General features: G+C 53.1%; 1 protein-coding gene across 3 annotated transcripts in view; it reads left to right on the top strand.

The window, feature by feature from the left end:
• Positions 1-216: 216 nt before the first annotated feature.
• LOC119976489 (hepatocyte cell adhesion molecule-like) overlaps positions 217-27,173 on the top strand; it is a 40,199-nt gene continuing 13,242 nt past the window's right edge. The window contains exons 1-3 of one of the 3 annotated variants that reach the window (XM_038817030.1): positions 217-359; positions 24,484-24,636; positions 25,009-25,177. The gene's annotated coding sequence lies outside the window, so the exon portion shown is untranslated. The remainder of the gene's footprint in view (positions 360-24,483; positions 24,637-25,008; positions 25,178-27,173) is intronic. The other 2 variants (XM_038817032.1, XM_038817031.1) reach the window with 2 other exon arrangements.

Raw genomic sequence — 27,173 nt, 5'->3', positions numbered from 1 at the left:
TTCCTCCTTCCATATCTAAAAAGACAAAACACTTTTGACAAAATCCCTGCAGCTTGTCTTGGTTCTACTTCAATGCGGGTTGGAGAGAATTATCCATCCAAAAACGACGTAAGCGTGAAAATTGAAGTCAGCTCGCTGTGACGGGGCAGCGTCAGAATTGGCGCCAAATGTGTGTGTTTTTTTAAATTCAGTCGCAGTGCGGAAGGGAAGGAGCAGAGTGTGGAGATCGAGGAGCGGGCCCTGTCCAGGGGGGGAAACCCGTTCCCTCAAACACGAGCTGCTAACTCAGCCTGACTGTCACACAGACAAACTGATCCAACTTCCCACAAAGTATTGGAAGGAGAGAATTTCAGCTTCAGGTCAGTTTCCACATTGAAGTTTCTCTGGTTTTCACTGGGGCTGGGAAATGGGATGTTGAGAGGTTTAGAAACACCTTCTGGTAACTTTTCTGGTCTTTAGGGACAAACATTTCTCTCTCTCTCATTCTGATTAAATCGGGGTTCAGGCGATATAGAAGGAGTTCCCAACAAGCTGCATTACTGCCGCACCTTAAACTTATTGTTCAGTTAAACAGGTGGCCGGTTAGAGGGAGAAATACTTTCAATGGGGCGGCATTCTCCCCTACCCGGCGTGACGGAGGGTGACGGAGTAGGGGAGTGGCGCCAACCACTCAGGGGTCGCGCCTCCCCAAAGGTGGGGAAATCTGGAATTCTCCCCACCTTTGGGGGCCAGCCCCGCGCCGGAGCGGTTTGCACCAGAAGTCTGGCGCGAACAGCCGGCGCCCCCGCCACCAAGGCTGGCCGAAAGGCTTTCGCCGGTCGGCCCATTCGTCGACAGTGACGTCAGCGGCAGCTGATCGCTGACGTCACGGCCGGCGGATGCGCGATGTGGTGTTCCCTTCCGCCTCCGCCATGGTGGAGGCCGTGGCGGACGCGGAAGAAATTAGTGCACCAAGGGCACTGACCCCGGCCCCTGATCGGGGGGCCCCGATCGGGGGCTTGGCCACCGTGGGGACACCCCCCGGGGTCCGATCGCCCCCTCATAACCCCGGGGGCCTGCTCGCGCCGCTGACCCCGCCGCCACCAGAGGAGGTTTAAACTCGGAGGCGGAAGAGGCCTCCCAGCGGCGGGACCTCGGGCCGGAGAATCGCCGCAGGGGCCTCCGATCGGCGGGGCGAGATTCCTGTCCCCGCCACTTCCGGGTGGCGGAGAATCTCTGCCACGGCGGGGGCAGGATTTTAAAGCGCCCCCAGGCGATTCTGTGGAAATCTGGGGCGACCCCTGAGTGGTTGGCGCCACTATCCTACTCCGTCACGCCGGGTAGGGGAGAATGCCGCCCATGGAAGTTACTTTGAAATTGAGCTGACAATAAAGTCTATCAATGTTGGGAGCAGTCCGGAGGTTGGATTAAGCCATTCAGAATGTTTCTAAGTGACAGATCCAGCCAGGTATTAGCTTGAGGAAGTGGATGAGTTTATACACCCTGTCCTCTCTCTCTCTCTCCTGAATCTTTGGCTCGGCTGCATTTTCTCTGCTGGGTCTGAAACTTTCATGTGAATGAAAGTTTCACCCTTGGACACCAATGAAAACCAAGCTGCGAGTTTTAAACAACTTTCCCTTGTTCACAAAGACGGTTCGATGCTGGGCTGTAACTCGTCACTGATATCTTTACAAAGTATCTTAAACAGAAATTGTTGTGATATTAATTTATCGAAAATCTGTCTACCATCGGTTAAGCCCACCCGTAAACACTAAACAAGAGGTTTCAGTAAAATATGAACACGGATTTATTCATCAACACTGACTAATTCATTTCAAATACTGTTAATGGATTCCTCACGTTTCTATGTTAGTGAGTTTGAAACGGTGCCAGATGGCACCTTGAAAGATGAGCCGGGAAGCGGAACAGTGAAAACTAAAAGTACAACTATTCCTTCGAGCCTTTTTTTTTAATAGACAATGGGCGAAATTCTCCGACCCCCACGACGGGTCGGAGAATAGCGGGAGGGCCTTACCGACATTTTTCCCGCCCTCCCGCTATTCTCCCCCCCCCCCCCCCAACTCCCGACACGAATCGCTGCCGCCGTATTTTTTACGGCCAGCAGCGATTCACAGCTGTTCGATGGGCCGAAGTCCCAGCCCTTCACGCTGTTTTTACGAATGGCAAACAGACCTGGGGCGGGATTCTCCGACCCCACGCAGGGTCGGAGAATCGGCCGGCAGTGGCGTTAATCCCGCTCCCGCGGGGTTTTAAAATCTCTTACCGGCCAAAAACCGGCGTTGTGCAAATCCCGCCGGCAGCCTCTGAAAACAGCTGGCGCCGGCGGGATGTCATTATATTTTTAGGTTCCACAAATCTCCGGCCCGGATGGGCCGAAGTCCCGGCGACGTGGCCACGGGTCACGTCGGCGAAAATCACAGTTGCTTTAAAACGGCGTCAACCATTGAAGATGGTTGACGCCGTTCAGTGTCGGGGGGGGGGGGTGGGTTGCGGCATCGGGGGGGGTGGGTTGCGGCGTCGGGGGGGGGGTTGCGGCATGGGGGGGTGTGGGTTTCGGCATGGGGGGGTGGGTTGCGGCATGGGGGGGTGGGTTGCGGCATGGGGAGGGTGGGTTGCAGCATTGGGGGGTGGGTTGCGGCATCCGGGGGGTTGCGGCATCGGGGGGTTGCGGCACCGGGGGGGTTGCGGCATCCGGGGGGGGTTGCGGCATCGGGGGGGGGTTTGGGGGCAGCGGCGTGCAGAGAGGGGGGGGCTACGGATGCCCTGGGCCAACGCACCTTCGCCCCCCCTCTGTACGCCGCTGCCCCTACCCCAACCACCCCCCCTCACCACCCCTACCCCCCTCCAACGCCGCCCCCCATCTCTCGCAACGCCGCAACCCCCCACCCTCATAACCCCCCCTCATCGCCGCAACCCCCCCTCTCAAAGCCGAGTCCCCCCCTTCTCAACGCTGGGTCCCCCCCTTCAACGCCGGTACCCACACCCCGTCCCCCTCCCTCTGAAGGCCGGTACCCACACACCCCCCCCTCTCTCCTCCTCCCCCCCTCTCTCCTCCCCCTCCCCCCTTCCTTCCTCCTCCCCCCCCCTTCCTCCTCCGCCCCTCCTTCCTCCTCCCCCCCTCCTTCCTCCTCCCCCCCTTCCTTCCTCCGTTAGTGGGGGGGGGGGTGCGGTGTTAGTGGGGGGTGGGGGGGGGGTGCGGCGTTGGAGGGGGGTAGGGGTGGTGAAGGGGGTAGGGGTGGTGAGGGGGGGTTGGGGTAGGGGGCAGCGGCGTACAGAGGGGTGGGTGACGGTGCATTGGCCCCGGGCATCCGTCGCCCCCCCTCTCTGCACGCCGCTGCCCGCAAACCCCCCCCCCAAATGCGGCAACGCCCCCCCCCCCAAATGCCGGAACCCCCCCCCCCCAAATGCCGGAACACCCCCCCCCCCCCCAAATGCCGAACACCCCCCCCCCCAAATGCCGGAACCCCCCCCCCCCCAAATGCCGGAACCCCCCCCCCAATGCCGAACCCCCCCCCCCCAAATGCCGGAACAACCCCCCCCCCAAATGCCGGAACACCCCTCCCCCAAATGCCGGAACACCCCCCCCCCAAATGCCGGAACACCCCCCCCCCCCAAATGCCGGAACCCCCCCCCCCCAAATGCCGGAACCCCCCCCCCCAAATGCCAGAACCCCCCCCCAAATGCCGGATCCCCCCCCCCAAATGCCGGAACCCCCCCCCACCAAATGCCGGAACCCCCCCCCCCCAAATGCCGGAACACCCCCCCCCCCAAATGCCGGAACCCCCCCTCCCCCCCAAATGCCGGAACCCCCCCCCCCAAATGCCGGACCCCCCCCCCCAAATGCCGGACCCCCCCCCCCCCAAATGCCGGAACCCCCCCCCCAAATGCCGGAACGCCCCCCCCCAAATGCCGGAACCCCCCCCCCCAAATGCCGGAACCCCCCCCCCCCAAATGCCGGGTCTGTCTCTCTCCTCCTCCTCCTCCAAAAAACGCCGGGTCTCACCACTTCCGCAGCTGGTGAAACTGACGCGTATCGCGTCAGTCAGCTGCTGGCCCCTCCGGGAACAGAGAATAGCGGCCTTAAAGAAGGCCCCCACGCCGGAGTCATGTACACCGATTTTTCTCACCGGAAATCGGCGTTACGACGGTCTGCGGAGAATCCCGCCCCTGGTCTGGCCGTTCGTAAAAACGGCGGGAACAACTCGCTTTTTATAACCATGGCACCGATTGGCACGGCAGTACCACGGCCGTGCCAAGGGTGCCATGGGCCCGCGATCGGTGGGCACCAATCGCGGGCAGCGGGCCCGATGCCCGCGCACTATTTGTCCTTCTGCCGCCCCGCAGTATCCATTCACGGGGCGGCTGAGGGGCATCCCGGCCCGCGCATGCGTGGGTTTCACGCAAATACGCGATGACGTCATCCACGCATGCGCGGGTTGGAGTCTTCCAATCCGCGCATGCGCGGCGACGTCATATGACGCGTCAGCCGGCGCTAACTCCGGCAAGCGGGCTTAACGAAATTCGTTAAGCCCGTGATGCCGGAGCTTGCGGCATCGGGCTGCTAGCCCCGACCGGGGACCAGAATCGGTTCCCGGTCGGGAAGGGGCGCGCTGATTTCTCCCGTTTTGGGAGAATCGCGCCCAATGTTATTGAGGTATTCTTGGCATATCAAACAATGACATTGTATAGTGCTGTACTGAAAGAAAAGCAAATAACCACTACTCCATTCTGGCAAGGACCTGCCTCAACCACCCCCTAATCTACTCCATCCTAGCCCTGCCCCCTCCCCCGCTGACGATTAATTCTCCAGGAAATATTTAATGTATGGCTGCCACCTCCAGGCGAACCCTGATAGTGAACCTCTCAAGGCAAACTTAACATTATCTAGGCCGAGAAAGCTCGCCATGTCCGATTGCCATGGTCTTCGGGGGCTATGAGTCCTTCCATGTCAACATTATTCGTCTCCGGGCTACCAGGGAAGCGGAGGCCAAGACGTCGGCCTCCTCCTCCTGGACTCCCGGGTCCTCCTACACCCCAAAGATTGCCACCTCAGGACTCATTACCATCCCAGTTTTCAAAACCCGGGACATGATGTCTGCGAATCCCTGCCAGTACCCCCTGAGTTTAGGGCACAACCAGAACATGTGCACGTGATTAGACGGCCCATCGGCACATCTGGCACACGTCCTCCAGCCCGAAGAATTTACTCATCCGACCACCGTCATGTGGGCCGGTGCACGACCTTAAACTGAATCAGGCTGAGCCTGGCGCACGTTGCGGTCGTGTTTACTCTGCACAGAGCTTCTGCCCAAATACCATTCTCCATTTCGCCCCCCCCCCCCCCCCCCCGCGCTCCTCCTCCCACTTAAGCTTAGGTCCTCAGCCTGTGTATCCTCTGCTCCCATTAGTTCTTTGTAAATATCTGAGACTCTACCCTCGCCTACCTACTATAGGGCTGGTGGAGTACCCCACCGGCGGCAGAGGCGCCGTAACCAGGGCTGTCAAACTGGTGCCCCTGCACGAAGCAGTCTCCACCCGCTCCCAAACTGACCCTGTACCCTCCATCCATTTCCTTATCATCGCTATGTTGGCCGCCCAGTAGTAGTTGCTGAAGTTCGGCAACACCAGCTCCCCTTCCCCTCTGTTCCTTTCGAGCATCGCCTTCCTCACCCGCGGGGAGTTCCCCGCCCAGACAAATCCCAGGATAATTTTTGTCAGCCTCTTAAAGAAGGACCTCGGGATGAAAACGGGGAGACACTGAAATATGAACAAGAATCTCGGGAGAAATGGCATTTTTACAGTCCGCACCCTCTCTGCTAGTGACAGCAGGAGCGCATCCCAACTCCAAACCTCCTCCCTCACTTGTTCCACCAATCGGGACAGGTTGAACATATGCAACTTGCCCGAGTCCCGCACCACCTGTATCCCCAAGCATCTAAAGCTTTCTCCTACCAGCCTGAACAGCAACCCATCCAGCCTACTCTCCTGCCCCCTCGCCTGAATTACGAACAACTCGCTCTTAGCCATGTCCAATTTATATCCTGAAAACCGCCCGAATTCCCTCGGGGTTTCCATGATACCGTCAATCCCCGCCATTGGGTCCGATACGTATAACAGCAGGTCATTCGCGCATAACGAGACTTTATGTTCCAAACCCCCCCCGGCCCAGGCCTTTCCAGTCCCTTGAAGCTCTCAGAGAAATTGCCAGTGGCTCTATGGCCAGCGCGAACAGCAGTGGAGAGAGAGGACAACCCTGTCTTGTCCTGCGGTGCAGTCTGAAGTAATCTGATGTTGTCCTGTTTGTCCTTGCACTAGCCTCTGGGGCCCGATATAACAGCCTGACCCAGTCAATGAACCTCTCCCTGAAATCAAACAGTTCCAGCACCTCCCACAGATAGTCCCACTCGACCGGTCAAAAGCCTTTTCCGCATCCATAGCTATTACTATCTCTGCCTCCCTGCTCTCCAGGGTCAGCATGATCACATTAAGCAGCAGTCTTAGGTTGGCGGCCAGTTACCTACCCTTTACGAACCCGGTTTGGTCCTCCGTAATTACGTCCGGTACACAGTCCTCAATTCTAGTTGCCAAGATCTTGGCCAGTGACTTAGAGTCTGCGTTGATCAAAGAGATCGGCCTGTAAGACTCACACGCCTCCAGGTATTTATCCTGTTTCAGAATAAGCGAAATAGTGGCCTGCGACATCGTCGGGGGTAGGACCCCTCTGTCTCTTGCTTCATTAAAATCTGTGACCAGCACCGGCCCCACTATCTCGGCAAACGTTTTGTAAAACTCCACTGGATACCCATCCGGCCCCGGGGCTTTACCCGACTGCATGACGTTCAAGCCCCCCAATACCTCTTCGATCCCAACCAGGGTCCCAGTACATCTACCAATCCCCTACCCACTCTTGGGAAGGTCAGTCCGTCCAGGAATCGCCTCATCGCCTCCAGTCCCCTGGGGGGTTTCAAAGTGTACCGCTTAGTATAAAAGTCCCTAAACACCTTGTTCAGCCCTGCCGGGTCACCCACCAGATTTCCCTCCCCATCCTCTATCCTTACTATCTCCCTAGCTGCTTCTCTCTTCCTTAGTTGTTGCGCGAGCATTCTGCTGGCCTTCTCTCCTGCTCATATATCATGCCTTTTGCCTTTCTAAGCTGCTCTATAGCCTTGCCTGTAGTCAGCACCCCGAACCCGGCTGCAGTCTCTGTCGTTTCCTGAGTAACTCTGGCTTCGGGGACTCCGCGTAGCTCCTGTCCATCCGTAAAATTTCCTGAACCAGTCAGTCCGTTTCTGCCCTGTCTGTCCTGTCCCTACGGGCCCGGATTGAGATCAGCTCCCTTCTCACCACTGCCTTCAGTGCATCCCAGAGCACAACAGCTGAGACTTCACTGGTATCATTTACCTGCAGGTAATTCTGCAAGCATTTCCTGAGTTCTCACACACTGCCTCGTCCGCAAGTAATCCAACTTCCAACCTCCATTGTGGGAATTGAAAGCTATCCTTACAAATCTGTAGATGTACCCAATGCGGAGCATGGTCCGATACGGCAATTGCCGAATATTCTACCCCACCATCCCAGCTAGCAAGTCCTGACTCATGACAAAGAAATCAATCCGAGAATACACCTTGTGGGCGTGGCAGTAGTACAAAAACTCCCTCGCCGACGGCCGGCTAAATCTCCATGGATCAGCTCCCTCCATTTGCTCCATGAACCCTCTCAGTTCCTTTGCCATCGCTGGCAACCTGCCCGTTTTTGAACTCGACCGATCCAGGCTCAGGTCCAGGACTGTGTTAAAGACCCCACCCATAATCAGTTTGCGGAGTCCAAGTCGGGGATCTTCCCCAGCAACCTGCTGATAAAATCCACATCATCCCAATTAGGGGTATACACTCTCACCCCTTTGAGCTTACCCCTAACCATAACAAGTCTGCCGCCCCCATCTGCAACTGTACCCTCCGCCTCAAATTGAACCCTTTTATTAATCAGGATCGCAACCCTCTTAGTCTTGAGCCCCGAATGAAAGACCTGACTAACCCAGCCCTTCCTTAACCTAACCTGGTCTGCCACTTTCAGGTGCGTCTCCTGCAGCATGACTATGTCTGCCTTCAGAACCCGCAAATGCGCGAACACACGCGCCTCTTCACTGGCTCGTTTAGCCCTCTAACATTCCAGGTGATCAGCCTGGTTGGGGGGCACTTCACCCCCCCCCCCCCCCAGTTTCCTTTGAGCTGTGTTAAGGAGCTGTTCACTGTAAAGTTGCAGCCCCCTATACATTTACTTTTCCACAAAACATAGAATCATTACATTGCAGAAGGAGGCCAATTGGTCCATCGAGTCTGCACAGACCCTCTGAAAGGGTCCCCTACCTAAGGTCAGGCTCCCATTCTGTTCCCTTAACCCAGTAACCCCACCAAACCTAACCTTTTGTACACTAAAGGTTAATTGATCAGGGCCAATCCACCTAAACTGCACATCTTTGGACTGTGGGAGGGAACTAGAGCACCCAGAGGAAACCCACGCAGACATGGGGAGAAAGTGCAAACTCCACACAATCACCCAAGGTCAGAATTGAACCCGGGTCCCTGGAGCTATGAGGCAGCAGTGCTAATCACTGTCACCGTGTGGTTGGTTTATTCAGAAGAAATTGCAGCAGGTCCGCCATGTGGAGCTGCCCAGGTTGTTCTGAGACTATAAAGAGAAGCGGGAAAATCAAAAAGAAAATTAGGAAAGCAAAGAGAGCGACTTTATTCAAGTCCTTTACAGGATGTGGCCAGCATCTGTTACCCTTGAGAAGGTGGTGGGCAATTGCTTGAACCGCTGCAATTCCTGAGGTGCAGGTACACCCACAGTGCTGCTAAGTAATTTCAGGATATTGACCCAGTTTGTATGAAAGAATTTTGGGAAAGAAAATCGAGGTGAACCTGAAGACTTAAAAAAAATATTTTTTATTGGTGCTTTAAGTTACAAAGAGTGACTAGGAATCCAATGCTGCTTAATATTGACATCGAGACATTAGTGTTCGGTATTTACAGTGGTCTGTCGGGGTTCAGCGGAAACCCCATTCCGATGGGGGGGAACGCTCCTCACACTTCTTGATCTTCCGTGGCCTAGTGCTCTGTCTAGGTGTATCCCCAGGATGTACATCAGAGGCCTCTGATCCCTCCTGTGAGTGGGCCTCCTCCACATTCTTTCGCTGTTCCTAGCGAGTCCCCTCCCTCTGGATGACTTTCCCCCCCCCACCCAGTTGGTTGCTGGTTGCAAACGGGTCTGCAAAGAGGCTTGTGAATTTCTTCCATGTGCTGTGGTTGGTCGGAACCACCTGACAATGCTCGCACCTGTCCTCCACCTTTGGGAACCGCTCATATATGTCTTAGTAAGGTGTGCTCCATGCATCATCTTGAGCTGCATCAGGCTCAGCCCAGGCACAGGAGGATGTGGAGTTGACTCTGTGCCTCGATCCAGAATCTTCTCCCTATCTCCTAGTTTCAATCCCCCACTTCCATTTGGTCTCGTCCAATGGAGTCTTGACTTCTTCTATAGGTTGTCTATATATGTTGCCGTATTTGTCGTCTCCTAACCAGTCCTGCCCTATCATCGCCTCCAGGAATGGGTGTATGGGTCTTTGGGGGAATGTTTCTGTCTCCTTGCGGGGAAAATTATGCAGGTGCAGATATCTGAGCTTGTTCCCTTTGGAGAGTTGGACCTTCTCTGTAATTTCCCTGAGGGTCACCTGTATTTCATCCCCAGATGTCCCCTACTGTCAGCATCCCTCTGTCATCTCCCCCATGTCCCAAATGTACCGTCTATCCTCACCGGTGCGGAGGTGGGGATTCATGTGGACATCTCTCCCAGTTCTCTCCCTTGCCGTCCTCATTATAAAATGGATTGCATATACCAGGAACTCTTCGTAAAAGTGCTTCCTGTGACTGGCGGAGCTGGTGGACTGCGTTCCGTCTGGAGAGCAGGTCAAATTTCACCTGAAGCTTTTTCCTTTTCGCCAGCAGTCCCACGTTTGGGGCTGTGGAGTACTGCGAATACACCTCTAGTATGGAGTCGCTCAGTCGCTGCCTGGCTTCCCTTTCCTTCCAGTCCCTTAAGGCCCTATATGATATGATTTCCCTCTGATCACCGTCCTCAGTGTCTCACAGAACGTGGAGGGTAAGATCTCTCCATTCTGACTGCAGGGTACATAGTCGTTGATGGCATGGGATATTTTAGTAACAAATTCCTTATTGGCGAGGAGAACTGTGTCCAGCCTCCATGGGGGGCGTTGTCCCGCCGCTTCTCCAATCACAAGTCGATGTAGTACGGCATCTGGTCAGACATTACAATCGCAGCATATTCCTCCGTTGTTACTCCTGGAACCACCCTTTCCCCCTCCCACAAAAATGTCTATCCTGAGTAGGCCTTGATGCACAATCAATGGACACAAAACGTAGGTGAAGTCTGAAACGAAAGGCTTTAATCAGCAAGAAGTGAGCCTGGCAGCAGACGTTATAGAAATGGCCTGGCTGCTGGGGAACACGGTTCTTATACTCCGCCTCATAGGCGGGGCTACCTTCCTCTTGGCCAATAAGAATACAGAGAACACGATACTTGGGCCAGTGGGCAGCGAGCCCTCTGCACCAATGGCAGCTCACACTCCCAGGTACCGTAATATCCCTAGTCATACTACCACATTCACCCCTTGTTGTGAAAGGAACCGGGGTGGGGGGGGGGTGCGTGCGTGCACAGGGGATGTGGACATGAAGGGGGGGGGGGGGGGGGAGTCCCGTGCGAGTGGGTAAGAGACTGGTAGTATGCCCAGTGATATTGAATCGTACCTCTCCAACGGTGGTTGCCCATGGCCCGCAAACTATGTACAGGGTTGTGTCAGAACACAGTAACTATATACTGGTTTGAGAGAAAAAAAACGAGAGAACAAGCAAGAAAAAAGGGTCCATCAACAGATCACATAGACTCGATCAGCTGGAGACGTTGGAGTTGTGGGTGTCCGTGACTCCGGGAGCGATGATCCGGTCCTTGTGGCTGCATCTGTACCCCTAGTCGGAGCTGGCGAGGGCCGGGCTGGGGGAGGGTCGTCCGGTCCTCTAGGCAGCGCGGGTAAGGGTGTCGGCGGGCCGGGGAGGGGAGCACCTGCCGGAAGCAGTTCCGGTTAGGGGATGGTTGGAGGTGCTGGCGCCGGGGGCAATGGCTGGGATCCGGTGGGTGCCAGGACCCGTAGGGAGACTGTGTCCTGTCGGCCGTTGGGATACTCCACATACGCACACTGCGGGTTCGCGTGGGGCAGCTGGACTCTCTCAACCAACGGGTCGGACATATGCCCCCACACGTGTTTCCGGAGCGGGATGGGTCCGGGGGTAGCCAGCCAGGTCGGAAGTGGGGTCCCTGAGGAAGACTTCCTGGGAAAAACAAGAAGGCGTTTGTGACGCGTTTGGTTAGTGGATGTACAGAGAGGTGACCGAATAGAGTGGAGGGCGTCTGGGAGGACCTCTTGCCAGCGGGAGACTGGGAGATTTCTGGACCGTAGGGCCAGCAGGACAGTCTTCCAGACCGTACCGTTCTCCCCCTATCGCTGTGAATGTAAGCGGCGAATCCGAACAGGGAGAAAATGTAGTAGGACTTTAATGATGGTGGGTGTGGTCATGTCGGGGCAGGGGATGGCAAATGGTAAGCGAGAGTACTCATCAATCACGTTGAGGAAGTACACGTTGCGGTTGGTAGAGGGGAGGGGACCTTTGAAGTCCATGCTGAGGCGTTCAAAGGGGCGGGAGGCCTTTATCAGATACGCCTTTTTGGGGCGGTAGAAGTGCGGCTTGCACTCCGCGCAGATGTGGCATTCCCTAGTTACTGTCCTGACCTCCTCGATGGAGTAGGGCAGGTTGCGGGTCTTTATAAAGTGGAAAAAGCGGGTTACCCCCGGGTGGCAGAGGTCCGTGTGAAGGGTTCGAAGGCGGTCCACTAGCGCGTTGGCATGGGTGCGGCGGGACAGGGCATCGGGAGGCTCGTTTAGCTTCCCAGGACGATACAAGATGTCGTAGTTGTAGGCGGACAATTTGATTCTCCACCGCAAGATCTTGTCGTTCTTTATCTTGCCCCTCTGTGCGTTGTCGAACGTGAAGGCCACTGACCGTTGGTCTGTGAGGAGGGTGAACCTCCTGCCGGCCAGATAGTGCCTCCAGTGTCGCACAGCTTCCACTATGGCCTGTGCTTCCTTCTCCACTGAGGAGTGGCGGATTTCGGAAGCGTGGAGGGTACGAGAGAAGAAGGCCACGGGTCTGCCCGCTTGGTTGAAGGTGGCTGCCAGAGCTACATCGGACGCATTGCTCTCGACCTGGAAGGGGAGGGACTCATCAATAGCTCGCATCGTGGCCTTTGCGATATCCGCTTTGATGCGGCTAAAGGCCTGGCGGGCTTCCATCGACAGGGGGAACGTGGCTGATTAGATGAGGGGACGGGCCTTGTCGGCGTAATTGGGGACCCACTGGGCGTAATATGAAAAAAACCAAGACAGCGATTGAGGGAGTGGGGGAGCTCCATCAGGGGGCGCATGCGTTCCAGGTCGGGACCTGTCACTCCATTGCGCACTACGTAGCCGAGGATGGCTGGACGGTCGGTGCTAAACACGCATTTGTCCTTGTTGTAGGTCAGGGTCAGGAGTTTTGCGGTTCGGAGGAATTTACGGAGATTGGTGTCCTGCTGATCGTGGCCGCAGATGGTGACATTATCGAGATACAGGAAGGTTGCCCGTAAACCGTATTGGTCGACCATTCGGTCCATCTCCCTTTGGAAGACCGAGACCCCATTTGTGAAACCGAAGGGAACCCTTAAAAAGTTGTAGAGCCGCCCGTCCGCTTCGAACGCAGTGTACTTGCGATCACTCGCATGGATGGGGAGTTGGTGGTAGGCGGACCTGAGGTCCACCGTGGAGAAGACCTTGTACTGCGCGATCCTGTTGACCAGGTCGGATATACAGGGGAGAGGGGATGCGTCCAGCTGCGTAAACCTGTTGATGGTCTGACTGTTGTCTATGACCATCCTATTCTTCTCACTGGTCTTTACCACCAGAACTTGTGCTCGCCAGGGGCTGTTGCTAGCCTCGATGACCCCTTCCTTCAGTTGGTCCTCGGACCTGATGAAGGTCCAGTTCTGGGCACTGTACCGTCGATTCCTGGTTTGCAATCCGGGGTGAGGTTTGCAAACGAGGACGGGTGATCGACTTTGAGGGTCGCGAGGCTGCAGACAGTGAGCGGGGGGGGTGGGGGGCATAGGGCCGCCGAATTTGAATGTTAGACTCTGGAGGTTGCACTGGAAGTCTAACCCCAGGAGTGCTGCCGCGCAGAGGTGAGGGAGGACGTATAGCCTGTAGTTTTTAAACTCCCACCCCTGGACTGTGAGGTCCACTATGCAGCACCCCGTGATCTGTACTGCGTGAGAGCCGGAGGCCAGGGCGATTTTTTTTTTTGCTTAACCGGGTAGACAGGGAGAGCGCAGCGTCTTACCGTGGCGGGGTGGATGAAACTCTCTGTGCTCCCGGAGTCCAGCAGGCAGTTCGTCTCGTGGCCGTTGAGTAAAATCTTCGTGGTCGCTGTGGAGAGGGTACGGGGTTGAGACTGATCCAGCGTGACTGAAGCGAGGCGTGGCAGTTATTGGGAGTCTTCATCAGGCAGGGAGTAGTCACCCACGGGGTCCTCGGAGCCGATCCAAGATGGCGGTGACCGTCGGCCACACATGTTGGGGGGTGGACAAAATGGCGGCACCCGTTCCCCACACATGGTGTCGGAGGTCCAAAATGGTAATGCCTGGGAGTCGCATGTGGCATCAGGGGTGTAAAATGGCGGCGCCCGGAGATTGCACGTGGCGTTGGGGGGATGGGGGCAGCGAGGTCTGTGGGCCGCACGGGGCCCCTGAAGAGAGGGAGGGGGGACTCCCGCGGTCGCTGCTTGGGACCGCAGCAACCGCCTTTGCCTGGCAAACAAACACAAAGTGGCCCTTCTTCCCGCAGCCCTTGCAGGTTGCGGAACGGGCTCGGCAACGCTGACGAGGGTGCTTTGCCTGGCCGCAAAAATAGCAACGGGGCCCTGCGGGTTTTTCAGGGTGCCCTGCGGCGCAGGCCTGGGGGGGGGTCTGTGGGGGAGGGAGAGGCCGAGTTCCACGCTGCCCAGGGGGCCGCCGCGTGTTTTGGGGAGTACGGGCATGCGTTTCGGTTCGCGAAATCTAGGGAGCTGGCAAGGGCCCGTGCCTCCGTGAGGCTTAAAGTTTCTCTTTCCAACAGTCTTTGGTGGATCTGTGAGGACTGCATGCCTGCAACGAAGGCGTCTCGAATTAGGAGTTCAGTATGCTCAGCAGCAGACACCTGTGGGCAGCCGCCGTTCCTCCCCAGCACGACGAGGGCACCGTAAAAATCATCCAGTGACTCACCAGGTATCTGCTGCCTTGTGGCTAGTAAATGCTGAGCGTGGACCTGGTTTACCGGCCGTATGAAATGTCCTTTGAGCAGGTCCATAGCCACGTCGTAGTCTGTCGTGTCCTCGATGAGCGTGTATATGGCGGTTCCGATGCACGAGTGGAGGATGTGCAGTTTCTGCTCCTTCGTCTGCACGTTTTCCGCCGTGCTAAGGTAACGTGAAGCAAGCCAGCCAGTGCTTAAATGCGGCTGTTACATTCGCTGTGTGAGTGCTGAGTCGAAGACACTCCGGCTTGGTGTGTAGCTCCATCCGTTAAAAATCTTGCTGATTAAATTGATGCACAATCACTGGACACGAAACGTAGGTGAAGTCCAAAACAAAATCAGCAAGAAGTGAGCCCGGCAGCAGACGTACAGAAATGGCCTGGCTGCTGGGGAACATGGGTTATTATACCCCGCTTCGTAGGCGTAGCTACCTTCCTCTTGGCCAATAAGAATACAGAGAACACGATACTTGGGCCAATGGGCAACGAGCCCTTTGCACTAATGGCAGCTCACACTCCCAGGTACCGTAAAACCCCTAGTCGTACTACCACTTGCCTTATGCATGTGGGAGAAGGCGGAAAATTGTTTTTCTCTTGGGTGGTGGAACCTGCACGGGCCTAACCCCTACTCCCCACCCCTACTCCCCACCCCTCCCTCCCATTTCCATTTGCTCCATATAGGCATTCCATTCTCGTGCCGTACCTGACACGTTACCTGTTCTGGGGTTGGATCTGTCCAATGTCGAGTACACAGTTCTAGTCACCCCACCATGATGAGTCAGTGAATGTCCAAGCTGGGATTTGGCCATCATTCTCTTGACAAACTCAGCATCGTCCCAGTTCAGGGCGTATATGTTTACCAAAATTCCTGGGCTCTTTTTAGGGTCTTGCTGACCATTACGTACCACCCCCTGGGTCTGTTACTGTGCTTGTCGCTATAAATGAGACTGCTGTTAATTAATATGGTCACCCCCCTTGTCCTGGTGTTGAAACAGGAGTGAAAAGTTTGTCCTACCCAGCCCTTCCTTAACCACTGTCACTCCCTCTCTCTCAGGTGAGTTTCCTGTAGGAAGGCCACGTCCAGCCTCAGACTCTTGAGAAGGGCGATGACTCTGGATCTCTTCACCGGCCTGTTGAGGCCCCTCACATTCCATGTCACTAACCGGATCTCGTCCTATGGGGTTAACCATACTCACCTTCTGGGACCGGCCCAGTCCAGTCCGGCCTGTCCTCTCAGGCTGTTCAAAATGGCCACCAACTGTTTCCTCTTCCTCACCATGCCCACATGTTGTCTGTTGCAACCAGTGCTCTACACTCCCCACCTAGTGTCCTCTTACCCCCTCATTCTTCCCCCTCCAAGTCACCCCTCAGCCCTGGCTTCCCCGCAGCCCTTCCTCTTTTGCCCATCGTTTTCCCTGAATTTCTGTCTTTCCTTTCCCTCCTGCCAGACGGGCCTTCCCCCTGAGAGATGCGCCGCAGCCTCCTCCTTCACTCCTGTACACCAGCTTACTCGTTAGTGTAGTTGCTCCCCTCTTGGTCAGGGTATCCTATTTCACCCTTATTTGCCTGACCCCCCCCCCCCCCCCCCCCCCCCCCCCCCCGCTTGCCCCCGCGAACTCCGCATCTCTGCCCGCATTAGTTCCTGCCCCCTCCCCCCAACCGGCTCTCAACTCGCATTCTAGCCCAAGTGTACTAGCACTGCCTGTCCAGACCATTCTTCTGGATGTGTGCATGACAGCTTCATCCTTGGGCATCGAAAATCCTCGATGTCTCCGTGGACCACCCCAGGATGCCGGGTTGGCTCATAGGGGATAAGGGATACCCGCTGAGGTCGTGGCTGATGACGGTGGCGTGAAGGCCTCAGACCGTTATAACGAGGCCAATGCTGCCACCTGTGCTGTCGTTGAGCGATGTGTTGGGCTGCTCAGGATGCAGCTATGATGCCTTGACCACTCTGGTGGTGCATGCAGTAAACCCGCAGAGGGTCTCCCGCTTTGTGGTTCTCTGCTGTGCCCTCCACAATCTGGCACAGCAGCGGGATGGCATACTGGAGGAAGGGCTAGAGAAGGAGCAGGAAAGGGTGGGGGGACAGGCGGCCTTGTTTGAGGAGGGGGATAAGGAGAATGAGACAGTCCAGGAGGGGCTGGAGGCCAAGCCCGGGGTGGAGCTGGAGGACAGGCGATGGCAAGGGTCTGACCTGCCAGAACGACCATGAAGGCCCTCAAAAGGGGCTGGTATAGCACACTGGGCTAAATTGCTGGCTTTTAAAGCAGACCAGCAGCATGGTTAAATTCCCATACCAGCCTCCCCGAACAGGCGCCGGATTGTGGCAACTAGGGGCATTTCACAGTAACTTAATTGAAGCCAACTTGCGACAACTAACTATTTTCATTTTCATTCATTTTCTCCAGATTCGCCTAGAACAAGGTTTTGTCCGTCAGCTCAAACCCTCCCCATCCCCCCACCCCCATTTACCCTCACAATTCCCTATCCTCCATTTTCCTACCATCCCTCATTCCTCCTCCCCCATTCCCCTTACCCCATGACACCACCTCCTCCCTGACCACCCTGATCCCGCTCCAGGGGTCTGTGTAACATCACTCTAGGGTGATGGGCCTGTGTCAGCACAGTCAGGGAGCAGGTCCCTATACAAGGCAGGAGAGTAATGATAACTTGCTGTGAGAAAAGCTCTGGTGCTCCTCAGTTTCTGCTAAAGTCTGACCCCAGTCTTTCTGCTGACAGCGCACTCACACCCATCCTTTGAATGGGGATCTGCATTGGGGATTTGGATCTTCAACCACTGTGCCTGGAGGTGGGTGCGGACAAACTTGCTGTGAATATTAATGTGACAGAAGCTTCACATGTATGAGGTGATGGATGTTTTAAAAGTGAACATTTCACTGTCACAGATTTCCATTTCCCATAGCTACAGATGATAACCAACCTCCTCGCCCCCGCCCCCTCCACTGCCCACTCCGGGCACCTCACTCTTCTTGATCTTCCGTGGCCTAGTGCTATGTCTAGGTGTACCCCAGGATGCACATCAGAGGTGGAGGCAGCCTGCTGCTTTCTGTGCCCTGTTGTCTTTGAGGACCTTGGCCGATGTCCGTTGGAGGGCCTGGATCTCGGGGGCCTTACCGACTTACTGGTGTCGCCGAGTTACTCTGTTCTGCCTGCTACCCTTGAGATGCGCTGATGGCATGTCCAGGTTTGGCCTCCAGTGCTTCCTCCTCCTGACGGTGCCCGTATGGCCCTGCCGGACTCTGTGGAATGGAGGGTCAACTGAACACAGAGCTCTGTGGAGCTCACTCATCTAACACTGCAGCCCTGGAGGCTCCCATAGTCTATAGCATGCTGTTGGCACCCTCCACAATGCTGCTCAGTGATTGGGCCATGCTCTGCGGTGCCTCAGCAATGTTCACCTGTCTCTTGGACATATACCTCATCAACTTGAACAAGACGTTGAGACCGTCAGCAATGGTAGTCACAGATTGGACCATGCCTTGGATAGAACCATTCAAGATACTTGTGTGGCTTTGATGTATCCTTGTCTGGAGACAGGGGGCGGGATTCTCTCAGCCTGGGGCCGGGCCGGAGAATCACCGCATACGGCACGAATCGTGCTCAGCCGCCGAGACGCAATTCTCCGCGGATCAGAGAACCTGTGCCATTGGCGCCGGCGTGGTCGGCACGCGCCCGTCGGGAGCTGCTCTAGATGCTCCCCGCTGATTCTCGGTCCGGAAAAAACCAGAGTCCCGCCGGTGCTGTCCACGCGTGGTCTTACCCGGCGGGTCCTCAGCATGGAAGGGTCCGGGGCGGCCTGTGGGGGGGCGAGGACGGGTCCAACCCTGGGGGGGGGAGGGGGGGGGGGGGCTCTGTTGTGGCTGTGGGCGTCCTTTCTTCCACGCCGGCCCCTTTTGCCCTATGCCATGTTGCGTCGGGGCCAGCGCGGGGAAGGGAGCCATTGAGCATTACCGCCACTGCACATGTGCGGACCCCGTGGTGTTCAGTTGACGTCGGGATTGGCAGCTGGAGCAGCGTGGGTCGCTCCAGTGACTTGTTGGCCACCTGGAGGGGCCAGAATTGCTGATCCTGAGGTCATGTTTACGACGGCGGCCTCAGGATCAGAGTCCCACCCAGGATGTGAATCCATTGTCTCTCTCTTAGTATCACCCAGCAGAAATTCAGCCAGTGACGTAACATCCTCAGTCCTCCTTGATTTGTATGTCCATTTCTAAACGTACAGGTCTTGAGTTCAGTATGTTGTGGTGAATGTATAAAATTTGTACATATGTTGTACTTTATTTTTTGCAGTAATGTTTCAAAAGCCTGGTTAAGGTGTGTATATATCTGCACCAGATTTTTTTTTTTAGAATCCTGGTTTTGGAGACAGACTTGAATCTACAGAATTTTGGAAGATGACAGCCAATGCAATATTTAGGTGGCACAGTAGCATAGTGGTTAGCATTGTTGCTTCACAGTGCCAGGGACCTGGCTTGGGTCACTGTCTGTGCAGAGTCTGCACATTCTCCCCGTGTTTGCATGGGTTTCCTCCGGGTGCTCCCACAGTCCAACGATGTGAAGGTTAGGTGGATTGGCCATGCTAGGTGGGGTTACTGGGTTACGGGGATAGGATGCAGGTGGTGGCTTGGGTAGGGTGCTCTTTCCAGGGGCCAGTGCAGACTCGATGGGCCAAATGGCCTCCTTCTGCACTGTAGATTCTATGATGATATGTGCAATTAAGATGCCGTAAAAGTGAAATCATAATTCTTTTAATACATGTTTATGTTTATAAGTAGAGACCTAATGGGATTTAGTTATGATTTCTGGGGGCTGATAATTAGAGGTGTTGTGTTTGAACAGAAGTAAGTAGTAATGGAATTTGAGTGGAATAAAGACAATGTAAGTAATGAAAGGAGCCAGGTCTGTGGAAGGCATTTTTAGTTAGTTTCTGGAAGCTATGAGCTGAAAATTAAGTTTTTGCAGAACGCTGTCAGGTTTAGCATTATTCTGACAAATAGGTATCTGCAGGCTGTTTACTGAAATTATCTCCGTCTTCATGCAGTCTTTTTAAGAAACTCTTTACAGTAGTCCCTCTTTATAACGCGGGTGTTGGGGTCCAAGACAGCCCACCCGCGTTGCATCCGAGCCATGGATATCCACGATGGGGGTTTAAAATTTATTTAAAAATCTATGCATGCGCTTCCCATTGTGAGTCTACGGGGCGCGGGGGGAGAGTCAGACCCCCGTAGACTCGCAATGGGAAGCGCATGCATAGATTTTTAAAATAAATTTAAAACCCTCATCGTGGATCTAATTAAAACAACCCACAGAAACTTACCAGGAACTTACAAGGTCTTGCTGTCTGCACCCCATCTGCCGCACGCGCTTGCACCCTGCGCTGCATGTCAGTTTCAAAGGCAAGGCTGGGATTCAGTTTTCGGTGTCAGGGCTGTCAACTTGGTGGTTTGGGAACAAGTGGCAGGGGGGTGTCGCATCTCTCCTCGGTCCCAAACCCCTGCAGTTCAGGCCTTTCTCCACACCGCCACCCCCACCCTACCTCAACCACTATGGAGGTACCAGCTGTAGCTCTGCACTACCCACTTCCGGATGCTGTGTGAGCTGCTCCTCTCTCACTGAATCTCAGTGAGAGAGGAGCAGCCGGCAGTGTCAATTTCAGCGGCCGGCTCACTTTGATCCGGAGAAGGAAGCTGACAGTTGGGGTCCATAAGCCCCCCTGCCGTATATCGCGAACGCATATTCCGGAGCGCGGTATAACGGGGGACTACTGTATCAGATAATACTGTGGTTTCTGACCTGTGATGGGTATTGTTTGATTGGAGATAGAGAAGGTATCAGCTAGATACCTTTTATTGTTAAGCATGGTTCAACTGGTAATTGCAAGCTAGATTTCTATGACATGAAGGTAGTTTAATACTGTGTCAATAATAAAGTTTGTTTTATTACACCATATCCTTATTTGTGCATGAAATCACACTTGGAGCGAAGTATCCTTCCTCATGGTTTTACTAATTTTTAAAAAGTGATTGCGATTCCTATCTGGTATCCAACTAAATGTTGGGACCTGGTCCAGGATACCCCTGAAAGAGAAAGCAACTATGTCCATTCACCTTCCAGAGACTCATGCTTGTCAAGCTAATTAACCATCAAAAGTTAACCCTCATCAATGTCGACTGGCCAAAATAATGGAATGGGATGAATATCAATGTTCAAGGTTAAATTGAGGGTTAAATTCAAGGTTAAAAGTGGGCAGCACGGTAGCATTGTGGATAGCACAATCGCTTCACAGCTCCAGGGTCCCAGGTTCGATTCCGGCTTGGGTCACTGTCTGTGTGGAGTCTGCACATCCTCCCCGTGTGTGCGTGGGTTTCCTCCGGGTGCTCCGGCTTCCTCCCACAGTCCAAAGATGTGCAGGTTAGGTGGATTGGCCGTGATAAATTACCCTTAGTGTCCAAAATTGCCCTTAGTGTTGGGTGGGGTTACTGGGTTATGGGGATAGGGTGGAGGTGTGGGCTTGGGTAGAGTGCTCTTTCCAGGAGCCGGTGCAGACTCGATGGGCCGAATGGCCTCCTTCTGCACTGTAAATTCTATGTAAATGGTTGGGTGCATGGGATTTAGAGGGACTGTACCTGCTTATGTGCTGGATCTTAGCACATACCAGTGAGGATCCATTATCCCCAAGGCAGACATCCTCATCAGTTGACGCTGCCCATGAGGGATGTGCAACCATAGAACCCTCCTGTCAGAACCTCCAGAAATATAGAGATTATGGGAGAGAACCAGATGGGAAGCCAAAAGTGATTCTGACTGGACGTGAGTGTAGACTGGGACCACTCATGCAATGGAAATGCAAGGGCACCTGATGCGAGTGAGTGGTAGCTGATGGATACGGTGTGGGACTGACTGCGTACATGTCTGAGACACCAATGGGTCAGAGGACATCAACCTGACTATCTGTCTTTCTCTCTCGCTCTCTCATCCTTCGAAAATAACGGAGTGATAGCGAAATGGAACCAGTGGAGCTGGCTATTCTTCTTGTCACAACCTGGAGGAGCACAGACTCCAGCAGCAATGAGCAGCAGCACCTGGGGAAGACACAGCGCCAGGAGACCAGTGGACCACAGGGCAAGCTCAGAGGCCAGAGGCTGCACCAGCTGAACAAGGGGCATGAAGGCACAGAAGGCAACCCTGAGCGTACAGGGTTTGAGTGTCCTACATGTGCTGCAGGAGACTCTGCCTCAGGAAGGTTGTGCAGTACCTGTGCCACATTCTTCCTGACTTGGCGCCACATGGAGGCAGAGGATACCCTTCCCTATGTCCGTAAAGGTCACTGCAGCCTTCAACTTCTATGTGACAGAGTCATTCCACAGCTCCACTGGTGACCTCAGAATTCCTACAATGCAGAATGATACCATTGAACCCATTGAGTCTACTCCGATCCTCCGAAAGAGCACCCTACATAGGCTCAATCTGCCCTATCCTCAAAACCCCACCAAATCTTTGGACACTAAGGGGTAATTTTTCATGGCCAATCCACCGAACCTGCACATCTTTGGGCTGTGAAGGAAACTGGAAAACCCAGTAAAACCAATGCAGATACAGGGAGAACGTGCAAACTCCACACAGTCACCTGAGGTCGGAATCAAACCCGGGTCCCTGACGCTGTGAGGCAGCCATTCTAACCACTGTGCTGTCTGTGTGGCACTTCACAGGGATCCGCCCATAAGTGCATCCATGAGGTAATGGATACACTCTGTGCAAGGGCACTCTACTTCACTTTCACCTGGCTCAGATCCAGCAGGACAAGAGGACTACAGGATCGGCACCAAAGCTAGTCTGCTACATGTTCAAGGAGCAATCAACTACACTCATGGTCACTCAACCCACCCCATTGCATCAGGGAGTCCCCTTTATAAACAGGAAGGGGATCCACTCCGTCAATGTGCAGCTGGTATGTGACCACATGTGTTCATTTTCCAGGAACCGTGTGTGGCAGCTACATCCTCAGGAAATTGCTTCTTCCCATCTGAACACAGCCCTTCTCACTGGCCCTCAATGTCAGGCAGATGGTTAGGCCCACTCATCGTGAATGGCCGCATGTGGAATCCAGGAAAATTCCAAAGGGTGACGGAATAGTAGAGTGCAGAAAGGAGACTGGGAGCACTTACCCTTGATGATTGAAGAAGGTCATTCATCTTTTTCCCGCTAACACACCCGTGCTCTTGGTCAGCCTGCTGGCACTGCCAAGTGCTGCAAACGACTCCCAGGCGAGATTCGGCGTCTTGCTGGAGGGATTCCTGCCAGCCCGAGTGTATATTATAGCCTGCCTCTCCTCCAAGAGATCCAGCAAATAGCTGAGGGACCCCTCAGTATATCTAGGAGCTGGTTTCCTAACTGCCATCCTCCTGGCTTGAATGAGATCAAGTGCTGTGCGGTCGTTTAAATGCAAGCCCCCCTTCGCTGAAGTGCTCAGAATACCCTTGGGTGGGGGATCCAAACACTTTGCCCCTCAGTCATGGTGTTTTTCACCAGGGGGGAATGAAAATTCCCAAGTGCCTGAGAATTGTGTTTGGATCACTCCACCGATGCCACCAAGAATAGCATCGATTTTCTCACCGAAAATGACACTTGGCCTTTTAAAAAAAATATTCCACCCAACATTTCAAGTTAAAAACAACCTTTCATCAGAACTGTTTTCCAGCATCCACAATATTCTGATTTTGTGTGAGCAACATTTCCTCTCCAAAGATCTCCCTAACTGTAAATAAGGTGGAAGTCTGAGAAAGACAAAATAAAAATCTTGGGCAAGATAGCAATTCTACTGCAGCGTGGAGAGACTGTGCAGGTGCTTACTGAGGTACTGAATCGGTAGGAGGGAGCCACTGGCCATTAATGAAACACCAGAAGACTTGAAACTGATTCATGCTGTTTCACATTCAAATATGGTGATACAAACCAGCACAGCTGATTGTGTGCCCAAGTCTCTCATTCACTCCATTTAACATGTTGAAATTGATCAAAAAAATAAACTCAAAGATCATCTGCACAAGAGTAACTTTGTTAACAGCAGAGAGCGTGAATGCAGAATGGGAAGATCTTCAAGCTGACCTAACTTCCTTGAATTCATTGAGCATGACAATCTAATTGGACTGTGGTAAGACAAAAAGGGACCTCAAACTCCAAAATGTTTATTGACCAAGTTTCACACTAAACACTATTAATTAAACTCAAGGGAGATAGGGGGTAAACCTGTGCAATTGCTGAAAACCTGGCAGAAGGACATTATAAATATTCGTGAGAGGAGCTATGCCAGAGTGAGAGGGAGCACTGTGCAGAATGTCTCAGGGCTTAGTGCTGACACAGTTACTGTTGCAGATTTACATAAATGGTTTGTATCAGAAACAAAGGCGTGACCAAAATTACCGGGCACACCAAACGAGGAGTGGATGTGGGAGTAGAGAATACAGGTATTATGCCGAGGGAGGAGGGTGCGGTTGAAGATGGTGCTGAGGGGTTCGTCAAGGGATGGAGAGGGCAGTCGAGGGGCACTGAGAGGACTTTGCAACCTTTTGAATTTCTCCTAACTGAAATGAAATGAAAATGAAATGAAAATCGCTTATTGTCACGAGTAGGCTTCAATGAAGTTACTGTGAAACGCCCCTGGTCGCCACATTCCGGCGCCTGTTCGGGGAGGCTGGTACAGGAATCGAACCGTGCTGCTGGCCTGCTTTAAAAGCCAGCGATTTAGCTGAGTGAGCTAAACCAGCCCCAGAGTGAGCTAAACCAGCCCCAGCTTTTGTTCATATAAATATTTTTATTAAAATTTGCATTTTTAGAGTACAAGAAATGGCTGAAATGTGCATGTTGTTCCTTTTCGGCATCCCTCTCCACCAACCCTCTCCACCTCCCACCCCCCTCCTCCTCGCCTCTTTTCTACGATCTCGGGATCCTATCCTGAACCCTTCCCTCCGTCGTAAATGCTTTGTTTTGGTGTTTGCTTTCTTCTTATAGCTTTGCGAGGGGCCGTCTGGTTCCTGGGTCGGTCTCTCCATGGGTTTCCCTTTGATGTGGTGAATCCTGCAGCTGGGTTTAGATTCCTAAAGAGCGGCAGCGTCTGAACATTGATTCAGAATAATTCCTGTCAATGGGAAGTGACTCTTTCAGGTCAGTTCCAAACTGTCAGAAAATCAACAACAGTCCCTTATTTTGTCAGGGAATATTCAGTAGTGACAGTCTTAAATCTTAATGAAATATTATTTGCATTGATATTAATGTGTTAACACTTGCCAACGCGATCAGGTAACTTCCGTTGTTACACTAACAATAGATTTCAACAAAACATCCTTTTTCATCCTTCCATATCTAAAAAGACAAAACACTTTTGACAAAATCCCTGCAGCTTGTCTTGGTTCTACTTCAATGCGGATTTGAGAGAATTATCCATCCAAAAACGATGGAAGCGTGAAAATTGAAGTCAGCTCGCTGTGACGGGGCAGCGTCAGAATAAGCACCAAATGTGTGTTTTTTAAAATTCAGCTCGCAGTGCGGAAGGGAAGGAGCTGAGTGTGGAGATCGAGAAGCGGCTCCTGTCCAGGGGGGGAAACCCGTTCCCTCAAACACGAGCTGCTAACTCAGCCTGACTGTCACAGAGACAAACTGATCCAACTTCCCACAAAGTATTGGAAGGAGAGAATTTCAGCTTCAGGTCAGTTTCCACCTTGAAGTTTCTCTGGTTTTCACTGGGGCTGGGAAATGGGATGTTGAGAGGTTTAGAAAAACCTTCTGGTAACTTTTCTAGTCTTCAGGGACAAACATTTCTCTCTCTCTCTCATTCTGATTAAATCGGGGTTCAGGCGATACAGAAGGAGTTCCCAACAAGCTGCATTACTCCCGCATCTTAAACTTATTGTTCAGTTAAACAGGTGGGCGGTTAGGGGGAGAAATACTTTCATAATGTGGAAATCTGGAAGTTACTTTTAAATTGAGCTGACAAAATCTATCAATGTTGGGAGCAGTCCGGAGGTTGGATTAAGCAATTCAGAATGTTTCTAAGTGACAGATCCAGCCAGGTATTAGCTTGAGGAAGTGGATGAGTTTATACACCCCGTCCTCTCGCTCTCTCTCTCCTGAATCTTTGGCTCGGCTGCATTTTCTCTGCTGGGTCTGAAACTATAATGTGAATGAAAGTTTCACCCTTGGACACCAATGAAAATCAAGCTGTGAGTTTTAAACATCTCTCACTTGTTCACAAAGATGGGTTTGGTGCTGGGCTGGAACTCACCATTGAAATCTTTACAAAGTATCTTAAACGGAAATTGTAATTGTTGTGGTATTAATTTATCAAAAATCTGTCAGTACCATCGGTTAACCCCACCCGTAAACACTAAACAAGAGGTTTCAGTAAAACATGAACACCGATTCCATCCTCAACATTGACAAAGGAATTTAAAATACTTTTACCCACATGTCTATGTTAGTGAGTTTGACACAGTGCCAGATGGCACCTTGAACCAATGGCGCGGAACGGGGAACACTTTGAAAACTGGAAGTACAAAGCGGTTAAATATTTATTCGCGCCTTTTTGAGGAGCTGTTCGCTGTACATTTATTTTTCAAAACGTGTGGTTGGTTTATTCATTACAAAAATGCAGCAATTCCGCGATGTGGAGCTGCCCAGGTTACCCAGAGACTCGAAAGAGGAGGGATAACATCAAAAAGGAAATTAGGAAAGCAAATAAGGACTTTATTCAAGTCATTTACAGGATATAGTCAGCATTTGTTGGCCTTGAGAAGGTGGTGGGCAGTTGCCCTGAATCGCTGCAATTCCTGAGGTGCAGGTGCAGCCGCAGTGCTGTTAGGGAGGGAATTCCTAGATATTGACCCAGCTTGTATGAAAGAATATTGGGGGAAATAATCGAGGTGAACCTGAAGATGTTTTATCAATACATCATGAGTAAGAGGATCACTGAGGAAAAAGTAGGGCCCATAAAGACCAAAAAGATAACCAATATGTGGAGGCAGAGGATGTTGGTATGGTTCTTAATGAGAACTTTGCATTGTCTTCACAAAGTTAAGGAGGATGCATGTGAAGTATTGGTCGGCTCCATAAATATCCCCATCTTCAATGTGACGTATGGAATTTAACCCTGTAAATGTGATGCATTGGGAGTACCAACCAGGCGAGGGTATATATAATGTACAGAAGGACACTGGGGCGTACAGAGGACCAAAGGGACTTTGAAGTGCATGTGCAAAGTTCCCTGAAGGCAGCAGGATCAGCAGATCAGGTGGTTAAAAAGGCAGACGGGATATTTGCCTTTATTAACTGAGGCATAGAATATAAGGGAAGGATATTACGATGGAGCTATAAAATGGTGGTTAGGCCACAGCTGGAGTACCGTATACAGGTTTTATCACCACAGTATAGGTAGGAAGTGATTGCACTAGAGGGGGTGCAGAGGGAGATTTACCAGGATGTTGCCTGGGCTTGAGCACTTCACCTCAGAGAGAGGCTGATTAGGCTAGAGTTTTCCATAGAGCAGAGAAGACTGAAGTGAGACCAGATTGAGGTGTACATAGAGAGGGTAGAGGAAGAAAGGTTTCCCCTGAGCAGAGGGGTCAATAACCATGGGGATTTAAGATAAGGGTCTGGAGCTATAGAGGGAGGAGGAGGAAGTGGTCATCAACAGTGCTATCAAGCAG

The sequence above is a fragment of the Scyliorhinus canicula genome, chromosome 13 (assembly GCF_902713615.1).
Source record: "Scyliorhinus canicula chromosome 13, sScyCan1.1, whole genome shotgun sequence".
NCBI lineage: Eukaryota > Metazoa > Chordata > Chondrichthyes > Carcharhiniformes > Scyliorhinidae > Scyliorhinus > Scyliorhinus canicula.
The sequence above is the reverse complement of the archived record's forward strand: the minus strand, read 5'-3'. Positions and strand labels throughout refer to the sequence as shown.